This window comes from Chionomys nivalis, chromosome 21 (genome assembly GCF_950005125.1).
Source record: "Chionomys nivalis chromosome 21, mChiNiv1.1, whole genome shotgun sequence".
In the NCBI taxonomy this organism is placed as follows: domain Eukaryota; kingdom Metazoa; phylum Chordata; class Mammalia; order Rodentia; family Cricetidae; genus Chionomys; species Chionomys nivalis.
In genome coordinates this window covers 11361862-11373277 of record NC_080106.1, presented here as the reverse complement: position 1 = coordinate 11373277, position 11416 = coordinate 11361862, and the positions used below count along the sequence as shown (strand labels likewise).

Here is an 11416-nt window from a genome sequence, read left to right as displayed (position 1 = left end):
AACCCTCCTGTCTCCAGGTTCCTGCCCTGACTTCCTTTGATGAAGAACTATGATGTGGAAGTATAAGGTGAATAAACCTTTTCATCTTTAAGTTGCTTTGGTCGTGGTGTTTCATCAGAGCAATAGCAATCCTAACTAAGTCAGAGGCATAGTGGTGAGCCCAAAGTCTTGCCATCTGCCAGTAACCACGCATCCTTATCTCCAAAGACAGAGCAAGAGCTTGGACTTTTACCTGTTTGATCATTACAGTGGCATGGTATCAGTGTGGCATGCACAGTTCCTGCTGAGGCAGGAGATTAAGTCCCTGAATCTCACTGTATAGGAGGGAAAGTGTTTAAGAGACTATGAAAGTCACCTATCATATCAAGAACCAGGACATTTTCAACTAGAACAAGAAAAGAACATAGACAAAAAATCAACACCCAGATGGCACAGATATTGGAGTTATCTGAGGAGTTTGGCGGTGCTTTAGGGAGCCCTCCTTATGCTCACCACAGGCTGTGCTCTCATGCTGACTCTATATAGAAAGAAGGCAGAGTAAACCCACCCCGTTTGCCTAAGCCCAGGTCATTGTGTCTGTATTGTGAATGGGGATACATGGATTTGGAAAGAAGAAAATGCTTCATTGAGCAATCATAGACAAGCTGGGGAAAATGAATGAAAAAGTTTCATCAGATGTACAGAAAGTCTCAGGAGAAAAACAATGGAAGGAGAAAGAAAAATCAAATGGAAGCATGATCACTGCATCATTAATTGGAGTTTTAAAATGGGCACACTCAACAGCAGACTGGGAAGAAGGAAGCATCAGTGAACTTGGGGACAGAACAGTAAAAACAAGTTAGTCTGGATGACAACAGAGTTCAAAGAGCCCAGAGGAGGAAGCAGAGCTCAAAGGTCCCTCCATAAGAGGACACACCGCAGCCACAGAACAGGGAAAGAGGAAGAAGGCATTTCAAATGGCTGAGAATCTGGCACAATTTTCAAGTTCTGACCCTCATAATGAAGAAGTTCAGCAAGACAATACAGTGCAGTCCCATGGAGACCACACAAGACACTCACCACCAAACTTTGAACACCAAAGGTGGAGAAACACCCTTAGAAAGAGTCAGAGGAAAAAGTTTATCTTACCCCCACCTTGAGTTGGAAAACAGTTTAAATGACAGCTAGTTTCTTGTCAGCAGTCATGGACCCCAAGAAGAAATGTACAGTACTTTTCAAATGGCTAAAGAAGAGATTTATCAACTCAGAAATCTATGTCCACTGAAAATACCCTTTAAAAATAAGAGGAATGAAGATGTTTTAGGATTAAGGAGAGCAAAGAGTCTTTGTCACCGGTAGATCTACCCTGAAAGAGTGACTGAAGAGAATTCTCCAAGGCAGGAAGAGAACATAAAAGATGTGTCCGAACATTGTAAGAGAAAAAGGAACGAAGACCAAAATGTAAGAAACATAAGAACAATAAAAGGTGAGTAACATAAAAGTCTTCTCTTACTGAGCTTAATTTTCTCATAATGTCTGGTGCTTGAGGCAACAACCATTGTTGAGGAGGTGAGTTTAGTAATGGGGTTTGTAAGGGGAATTGTTTCTTTGTGACTCTTGAGCTAATGAATGTCACCACCATGTGACTATGAGAAGTGATTTGGGCAAATGTGATATTTAAAGCAGTCATCAAGAAACCTACACAAAGAGATACGCTGGGAATGATTACAGATATATCACAGTGGGTTAGAGAATGTTCAGGTAACTCAGTTCTAGGAGACAGAAATGAGAAGCAAAGAACACGCAGAAACAAAAAGACCGAGTTAAGCTTCAGCAGATCAGTAATTACATTAAATATAAATGGTCTAAATGAAACAACTCCAACACAGAGACTGACAATAAATTTAAAAAGAATACAACTGTTTACTGTGAGCAAGATCTTAATCCAACTGTAACCTAGGTACGTTTGAAAGTAAATGATTGGTAAATGACATAATGTGAATCCAAAGAAAGCTGGGTAGGAATAGCTGTATTAGCAACAGATTAAATATACTTTAAAATAAAACCAAGGATGAATCAAAATATTCCATAGGAACAAAATGGTTGGCCAACCAAAAATGTATGGGAATCCTAGATGTATATACATGTGTTCTTAATCTGTTTCCTGCTGCTGTAACAGAAGACCAGAGACTGAGTAAGTTATAAGCAAGACAAGTGTGTTTGGTTTGTGTTTTTAGAGGTCTGGAAGATCACATCTGGTAAGGGAATTCCTGATGGGACATGTCATGGCTAAATGTATCATATGGCAAACAAATATAATGGAAGGGGTAGATCTGTCTCTTCTATACCTAACCCACTCCCATTGTATTGTCTTTAATCTATTCATGAGAGCAGAGTCTTGTGACCTCATCACCTTGTCAGGCTGAGTACTGAAAACAGATACAATGGATAGGTTCTGAGGAGTCCTTTTAACCCATGGCAACCCTAACAAAGCCGTAAAGCATGCCAAACAAAAACTGATAGAAATGAAAGCAGAAATGGACAAACCTGTAATTCCCAGTTCGAGACTACAGCACTATTCTATTTGACCATAGAAAGAACCATAGAGTGTCGTCAAGGCTACACATAACTGTGCACAAACAGGATCTGCAGAGTACTCAAAGGCAGCAATGTACCCAGGGAACAGTTGTGAAGACAGATCATCTCCGGCACTGTGAAATGAATGAACAATTTCAAACATACTGAAATCATACAGGGGTATCCTTTGCCGCATGGAATCAGCTGAACTTTAGTAATATGAAGATCCCCAGACAGGTGGGAACTCAGCTCAGAATTTTAAGTGATGCATGTGTCAAAGAGGATGTTTTAGGGTAAATTAAAAAATACATCAAATGAAAATAAGTACATAGAGACAAAAGTAAATGTCATCAGAAAGGACAGCTCCCGTTTTATGAAAAAATTTATCTTATCTTTAATTATGTGTGTGCATGTATTTGTGTGTCTCTGTGGGTGACTGTTGAGACCAGAGGCATCAGATTCCCTGGAGTTAGAGTCACAGGTGGTTGTGAGCCACCAACGTGGATGCCAGGAGCTCAAATTGGGTCCTTTGTAAGAGCCTTGCTCTTCTCCATCATCTCTTCATACCGAAGAAAAACAAATTTTGTGTGTAATAGAATTAAAGCAAAACAAGGAGGAACGGCTATAGAGACTGAGAATGGAGGTTGTTTCCCAGAAGAAAAAAATAATTGAAGGAATGAAGGAAAAAAATGTCTGAAGTACCAAGTCCCAGCCATGTTTCTCTCTCCCAAGAGCCAGAGCCCCATTGTTCTCAGGGCTATTTCTAACGATGCTTTCATGAAAGAACCAGCCAGCAATGTATAGTTAAAGGGCCATCTATGAAAGCATGCCTGGGGCCTATGGAAACCACAAGAGGTGTTGAAAATGAGCAATAGGATTGGTCCAAAAGACAAGACAGCTTTTACCAATCCGACAGGGAAAGTGGAAGACTTGCTGGAAGAACATGGAGCTGGTGAGGGATGTTGAGAATCAGCCAGAAAGCACTGCACTCTTTGGTCAAGTGAGTTAGCCTTCACCAGTCAGGCCACCTGACTGGGAGGAAGCTGAAGCCATGGGTTATCTCTTGCCTTCCTCTCTTGTTGGGATCCCCAGATGGCAACTTAACCTGGTACCCAGAGGCAAGGGTCCCTTTGCCTTCTCCAGTTCGAAAGGATGTGTCTCCCAGGTCATAAGCAAGACGGGAAAGGGTTGCCAGAGGGTGAAGAAGGTCAGAGGCAGGCAACTGTGTGGATAGTAGAAACAATCGCAGGCAGGGCAACTGTCTCTGCGACATGTTTAAAATGCCGGTAAGGGCAGGAGAGATGGGTCGGTTGGTAAGCAGGTTGCTGCATAAACCCAAGGACCTGAGTTTATCCCCTAATACCCAAAAAGCTGAATCTGACACTGTAATCCAGGCCCGGGAAAGGCAGAGACAGGAGGATCCCTGCAATTTTCTGGTCAGTCAGCCTACCTGAGTTGGTGAGCCCTAGGTTTAGTGAGAAGCACTGTCTCAAAAACAAGATGGAGAGTGACTAAGAAAGATGCCTGACATTGACCACTGGGCATGTGCACAGCACTCCCTACATACACGGATGAATTCAAATCCACACATTAGATAATAAAATCACTCTGAGATGGGCTGCTTGTTGAGTCGCCGAAAGGAGCCACCCAACCCAACTGCCTGCCGCGTGAGAGCGAGAATAAACCTTTATTACATTAAGCCACTGAGATTTGGGGTTGTGTATTAAAACAGCTAGTGTTAATTACCCTGACTAATGCACCCAATAAAAGTCAGGGCCTCAAAGTCTGTGTGGAATCGAATATTAAACGCACACCCAGCACTCAGGAGTAATTAAAAAGTGATTCCAATATTTACTTGTGTCTCTCGGAAAACACCAATGGGGATTCATTCATCATTTTAGTCACTCGTCTCAAAACCTATTTTATTGCCAATATCATCCCCTTTGACCCTGGCACTTCCACCCATCAACCCTCAAACGTTTCCCCCAACTCGAAGTTCACACTGGATATTTTTTTTCTCACAAAGGCTCCCTTTCCTTTTAGACTTTCATAATGTAGGACTTTTCGTCTCCTCCTCTGTCCCCATCTCCCCTCCTGCTGTCCTTCTGTTACCAAGGAAGATCCAGATTGAGTTGTCTGACACAGAGGGATGTGTAAGGCTTACATGAAATTAAGACAGGGAAATAGCAGCAATCCTGGGACATGGTAAGACACGAGCATGTGCCCGTCGCAGGTTGCTTTCCTAGGATTCTGTCTCTGAGACAGCTGTCATGCGGTTGTTTATGGGAAACACGTTGCATACCTGTGGAGGAAGTAAAAGTAAGAAGAGACCGAGGCAAAGCAAACAGTGTCCCAGGAGCCGGATCTCATGTCTCCGTGTCTCTTCTTTGGGCTAAAGGGGCTTACCCTTCATCTTCCTGCATCCATCTTCCATGAAAGTGATCTGCCTGGGGATCAGGTGACCTTGGTCAAGGGCGTTCCTGAGAGGCCTGCCAGCTGAAGGCTGCTGCTGACAGCTCTCTCTGCCACCGGGACAGTGCAGGCTGCCTTGTGGGAAGATCTTGGCAGCAGGTCACCGTCCATCACTGTACTGGGAGCTTGTGTATGGACTGCAGGTGGGCCGCTGCAGAGCAGCCCTGAACTGTCGTCTGTCCTTGCCTTGTCGTCGGCTCCTCTTCTCCCTGCTCTTTCGTCTCTGGGAGGTCGAGGGTCTCTTACTCTCCTTTAGGCTCGCAACTTGATTGAAGTACGACACCAAAAATCCCTTCTTCCAAGAACTCTGTGACTTGATGCTCACTGTGCCTGGCCACCCTGCCCTGGTGCTGGCCAGTCTTCTACACAGGAACAGTGACCCCGAGGCTTCTTCCTGGACTACAGGGTCACAGAGCAGTGTGCTGCTGGCCTTGCTGTAACAAATTGATTTCTCATGACTATTAAGGACACCATAATTTGACTGTAGTCACCAGGAGGACTTGTTAATGACTCTGTCCCTCTTGATTGTTACCTGAAAGAGCACCTGGGGCTACGCATGTCTTCAAGATGACTTTTTTTCCTGGTTATCTATAATTAAGACTGGGGCAGAGGTAGTGTTTGCATTTCCCTTCTCTACACAAGCCTCATTCTTTAATTCTTGCAGTGACTCCGACCAACCTTGGGTAAACTTGGTAGTTAAGCCCCAGTAAGTCACGAAAAGAGGGGGAAGAAGTTATATGGAGCCTTCTCTACTTGGATTTAAACCCAGCACCGCTGAGAAGGCCTACATGGAATCAGAAGTTATCTCCATCCATGCCCACTTCAGCTTCTTCCTCTGTGAAATGTAGATAATGCGCCTGCCTAGTGCGGGTGTTGTAAGACAGATACTCATATATGTCCTGGGTTTGTCCTCAGGATAAACACTTGCCTTGTCCCCTAGAAGCATCTGCTGTATGTAAATTATTGATATTTACATTTTTTCCCCTTAAAGTGCGTTCAGTTTGCAATTAGTGCTTCCAGTTAGTCCATGGCAGTGCCTGGGAACCTGCTTCTTCAGCAACCTTCTCTTAGCGTTCTCTGCCCTGCCCTCCCTTTCCTAAATATCAGCACAGACTGCAAGTCATCCAGCGAGCTGAGTCCTGGGCTCATCCTGGTTGCTCTCACTTCCCATTGCCAGCATGAATGGCTATGAATGGTCCTCCTGGCCATAGTCCTCCTTGACTCAGTCGGAGCACTTCATCTTTCAGGATGACGACCCTGGCTCTTGTGAAGAGTGACTTCTAAGAGAGTGGTTTCAAGGGAGCTTTCGGATGTGCCCACAGCATCAGCTTCATTTCCATCAGCAGCTTCTTTAATCTCTAGCCATTTGCATTTCTTGAGCATTCCATGCTCAATGTTTTTGAGCTTTTTTTGCAGGCTGTTTCTGTGGGGTGGACACCTCTTCAGTTTCCTGTCTTTGCGGGGCTTATCCCTAGTCTACCTTAGAGTCAGGGTCTTCCCTTATCTGACTCCTTCCAGGATTCCAGGGTCTTTGGGTTAATGGGTACACTCCCACTGAGCCACAGGCTTCTTTAGTCTCATTCTTTTGGAATGTCACCACCTCTCTTGGCTGCCACTGTTGTAACTTAGATCAGTATTTTCTGACTTGAACCTTGGATGTGATGCGGAAAAGAAGTCCCATGTCTCTTCGGTTGCTTGACACAGAGACTTCTGTGTGCCACGGTTCTGGGTATCCACCCCCTATGCCAAGCTGATAAACTTCTTACAGCCAGCTACCTAACAATAGTATGTTATCCGAGCAATATAAACCCGAATCATGACAAGGAAGAATCTCCACCTTCAATGAACTTGGCACCTTGTTGTAGGAGATAAACTATGTACAGAAGTTATAGAGAATGTTAGTGGCATATGACTAAGGCAGAACAGATCTTTCTAGTGAAGCAGAGGGGAAGGAATCCTTGGTATTTTGACCCCACCTGGAAGGGAAGGAAGGCTTGCAACAGGTCTCATTAGAGATGGAGCAGGCTGGGGAACAAGCAGAAGCAGTATCTCATGGTGTGATGAGGTCGAATACTGGGGCACTTTCCGTATCTGTGTGTGGCTTCCACAATGGGCATCTGGTTGTACAAGAAAGAGGGAGGCTGAAAAAGACATGCAGACTGCTGTTGATACTGTGGAAGGTTTGGGTGTCAGAGTGTCACGCAGTGCTGTGCCTTGGGTATATTTATTTCTCGAGAGAGAGCTCAGTCCAAAGACTCAGGAATAACATGATTATTATGTCAAGTTAGTCCAGGCCAGTACTGACAGACTGTATCCAAGACAAGAATATGGAACATTCATGAAACTTGGAGTATACAACACAACTTGCTTGTCATGCTGTGTGTGTGTGGGGGGAGGCAGGCTTGTGTGTGTATGCATGTTTACATGTGGATATACGTGCATGTGGAGGCCTGACATTGAATTTGGATTCTTCTTAAATTATTTTCTACTTTATTTACTGACTCTTTTTATTTTTATTTCTTTTTTTTTTATTTACTAATCTTTTCTTGAATGCTCGCTAGCAATCTTGTCCTGGGGACCACAGCCCCTCCTCCAAGATACTGGGAATATAGGCGGCTTCCATACTTGCTGGTGTTTGCCTGTCTCTGTGAATGAACAATTTCAAAATTTTCCCAGATTTTAGTCACAGGTAGAGAGAGGGGTCCAAACGCCCAATCCTCACACATGCACAGCAAGTGTTTCAGCCACTGAGCCAGCCTCCAACACCTGGACATCATGATTGAAGGCGATCTGAGTTCAAGCAAATGCTGGTCCTTACAGAAGAGCAAGTTTAGGGGGAAAGCAAAGAGTTTCACCTCAGGCGAAAAGAAAAGACATTAGAAGTGCAAGTGGGCACATCTGGAGGGAGGCGTTCTCAGTGATTGCCAGAGCTGCAACTTATGGGTGTGCTGAGGTTGGTATACATGGAGTATCAGGGTTGGTGCCAGAGAGTTTGCCTTTGTTGCTTTAAATGCTTGTAAGGAAGAAGGGCAGAAACATGGAAGCTAATAGCCTTATTCTTAGTGTATAGACTTCTACTTTATGAGAGAGAGACCCATTAGCTACACAACAGCTATCCTAATCTGATGATGAAATGAAACCAGCGACCTAATGGGTGGAACGAGGCTCCCAGAATCATCTAGTTAGACCAGTTTTCCTCCACGCTGAGTCTAGGATGTGCATCTAGATGTTGGCTTTGCTAGTCCCAGGTCCCTTCTTTTAGTCACCCAGCTACTGTGTTCAGGGCACAGCCCCCTTCCTGCCTCCACTCTGGCAGACAAGGAAGGACAGAGTTGCTGAGTCAAAGCTTGTTTCTTTCTGGGGTCCCAGAAGGAAACAAACACAGCAGAGTTGTGTGATAACCAGAAGGTGTGGGCTTCCAACCAAAGTGACACCATATTGGGGCCTTTGGGAGCCATTGATCATCTGTCTTTAACAGAGACTGGCAAAGTCTATTGTCCCTGAGTCCTTGGGAGTTTATGGTTGTGTATTAAATCTAACAATTCCCTTTTGATGAAGTATTTTATGATGGGTATTGTAAATTACTGGAAGGAAACTTTTTGGTCAGTGAGAACTTATGACAATGATAAATTCGGGCAATGTCTTTTTAAGTGTCTCTATGAATGAACACTTCCAAAGTCTCCCCAGGTTCTAGTCACAGGTAGAGCCTCTTGGTGATTATTTTTGTATATCTCAAGTGACTTCTTTTATTAAGATTCCTATGAATAAGACTTATGATTTATCTTGATGACATATTAACAGCCAGTCATGCCAAATACATTTTTCTTTCTTATGTACCAGGAAGTATATTCTTGCTGTCAGCCTTTGGGGTACAATGAATTTTGAAAAGTTCTTTGGTGTTCCTCCCTCATTACTGAACATTCTTTAACTTTGTAAGTTATCAAAATTGTGGTTAAAAAGGTTCTGGAGGAACAAAAAAAAGAAAAAACAGGGAGATAGGTGCCATAGTGTATTAACAGTAAGATATACCAAATGATGAGAGCCAGCCTGTGACCTACACAAACACACACACACATACGCACATATACACACACGACTGAACTGGGTAATCTTTATGGTGTATCCCATCAGCAGTGAATGAGGGCTCCCCCAAGTATTTAGATTTCAAATTGGTGTATTCTGTGGCCTTGATTAGTATGAAAGAGAGTGTACATGTTTCCTTAAAAACCATCTTCAGTCTGTGTCATTTGAGAAAGAAACAGATAAAAGTGTTTAAATTTCACAGGGTCCTTTATCTGTGCCTTCGGGTTTTCCTCCTTGGATATGTTTACCACAGGAAAAGCAATCAAATCACAGGCCACTTCAGATTTTCCCAGGAGAAGATGAGTCACTCTTGACTCATTCAGAGGGAAGCATCTCTCACCATCGGGGGCAGCGGGTGGGCGGGTGGAAAAAAAACAAAACTCAAGGAACGTTTCTTCTTTTATCTACTGTGGCTTACCTCATCCTCTGCATGAGCCCTCACCTTTCAAGTTCAGAGTCCTAATAGCGAGTTAAAAATACTCACCATGGCCTCTGGGTGTTTCACAGCGCCGTCTCCCCCCAGCTGCTTAAAGAATTTTCATGTCCCTCTCCGGTCTCATCCTGACCTTAGAGTTTTCATTTGTGTTCTTATAAATAGAAACAAAGAATGTACAGTGCAAAAGTGGATACTGAGACAAGAGTGGCTTGGCATTGTTTCTCTTGTGAAAATAATCTTCTTCTTCTTCTTCTTCTTCTTCTTCTTCTTCTTCTTCTTCTTCTTCTTCTTCTTCTTCTTCTTCTTCCTCTTCCTCTTCCTCTTCCTCTTCCTCTTCCTTTTCTTCCTCCTCTTCCTCCTCCTCCTCTTCTTCCTCTTCTTTTTCTTCTTTCTTCTCCCCTTCCTTTCTTTCTTCTCCCCCCATCTGTCTTTCTCAGAAGCATAGTGTAGACATGCAAAACTGGGGACAAGAGAGATGGCTGAGTTCTCAGATTATTTGCCTTGCAATCCTGAGGACTGAGGCCATCCCCAGAATCTACGTAAATGAAGCCATGTGTGAAGGCCCTCTCCCATCTGTAATCAGCACTGGAGAATCAGCTATAGGCAGATCTCTGGGACTCAGGCTAAGTAGCCTACCCTACCTACCCTACCCTGGTGAATTGCCAGTCAGTGAGAGATCCTGTTGGTGGAGCAACACCTGTAGTTGTCATATGACTCTCACACACATACATACACCACACATGCCTTTACTCATGAGCCCAGACCCAAGCAAAGCAAAACTGAGTAGCAAAGTTGGATTGGCTTTTGTCATGACGTGACATGTTGACCTTCAAAGAGAGACCTTCTGATTTCATGTGCAGAAGAGAAGTTCTTCATGTGAACCTGCTACTTTATGGAAATTTATGGAGTAAGCCAGTTTACCCAAACTGGCAGGGTTTAAACTACAGATGTGTGTTGTGTAAAACACAGACATGACTAAGTAGAGGAATGAATGAGTATGTAGGGGGTGTTTTCTGAAGGCTGTTGGGGAGGAGCACTGAACCCAGTGCTGTGACTTTGTTCTGGAACTTGTGGATGGAAATGTTGGCTCTTTGAAGGGAATGTAACTGGGTGAAATTTACAAGCCAGTTTCGGTTCATCCCTATACACCCCAGAACCTCCAGTAGGTTACAGTGACACTCTCAAATTCAGTCATCAGCTTGAGAAAAACAAACACTTTCAAGACATGATTTCCCTGAATGCTTGTATAAACACTTTGAGATAGATACAAATATTTACTGTATAGTTTGAAATTAAAGTGTAATATGATTTAATAATATTGTTTTATGTATTTAATATAATGTAATTTGACGATATTAAATTGAACATAACAAAAGCATAATCCCAGGCACCTCCAAAGCATCACCTCTTTTTGTTATATTTCCTCCCTCTCTTCCTATCCCGTCTCCCTTTTCAGATTTCCTTCTGTGTATATTCGCCTTAGGATATTTTAGGGTGTAAGGGAAACAGCAACACCAAGTCTCCCTTCCTGGAGATTTACAAATGTTAAACAACAGGTGTTAAAATAAAGACATAGTGGGGCCAGAGAGATGGTTCAGTAGTTAAAAACACTTGCTGCTCTTACAGAGGACCAGAGCTCAGTTCCAAGCGCCCACATCAGGCTGCCCAAGCATATAATCATCGCTTCAAGAGATCTGAAGTCTTCTGGTTTCTTCAGGCAACTGTACATGTATGTCATGTGCTGACATAGACATACACACCTAAGTAAAAATGTATCTTAAAAAAGTAAAGAGTATTTTAGAAGAAAACGTCAGCCAGAGTGATGGGGTGAGAGAGGACTTGAGAGGAAGAGGGAGCTGGGCGAGGAGC

At 43.5% G+C, this 11416-nt stretch overlaps 1 non-coding gene across 1 annotated transcript; it reads left to right on the top strand.

The window, feature by feature from the left end:
- The first annotated feature begins 475 nt into the window (after positions 1–475).
- On the top strand, positions 476–601 carry LOC130864236 (small nucleolar RNA SNORA51). Its single transcript, XR_009055930.1, has one exon. It is a non-coding gene; the product is annotated as a small nucleolar RNA SNORA51 (small nucleolar RNA).
- The last annotated feature ends 10815 nt before the right edge of the window (positions 602–11416 follow it).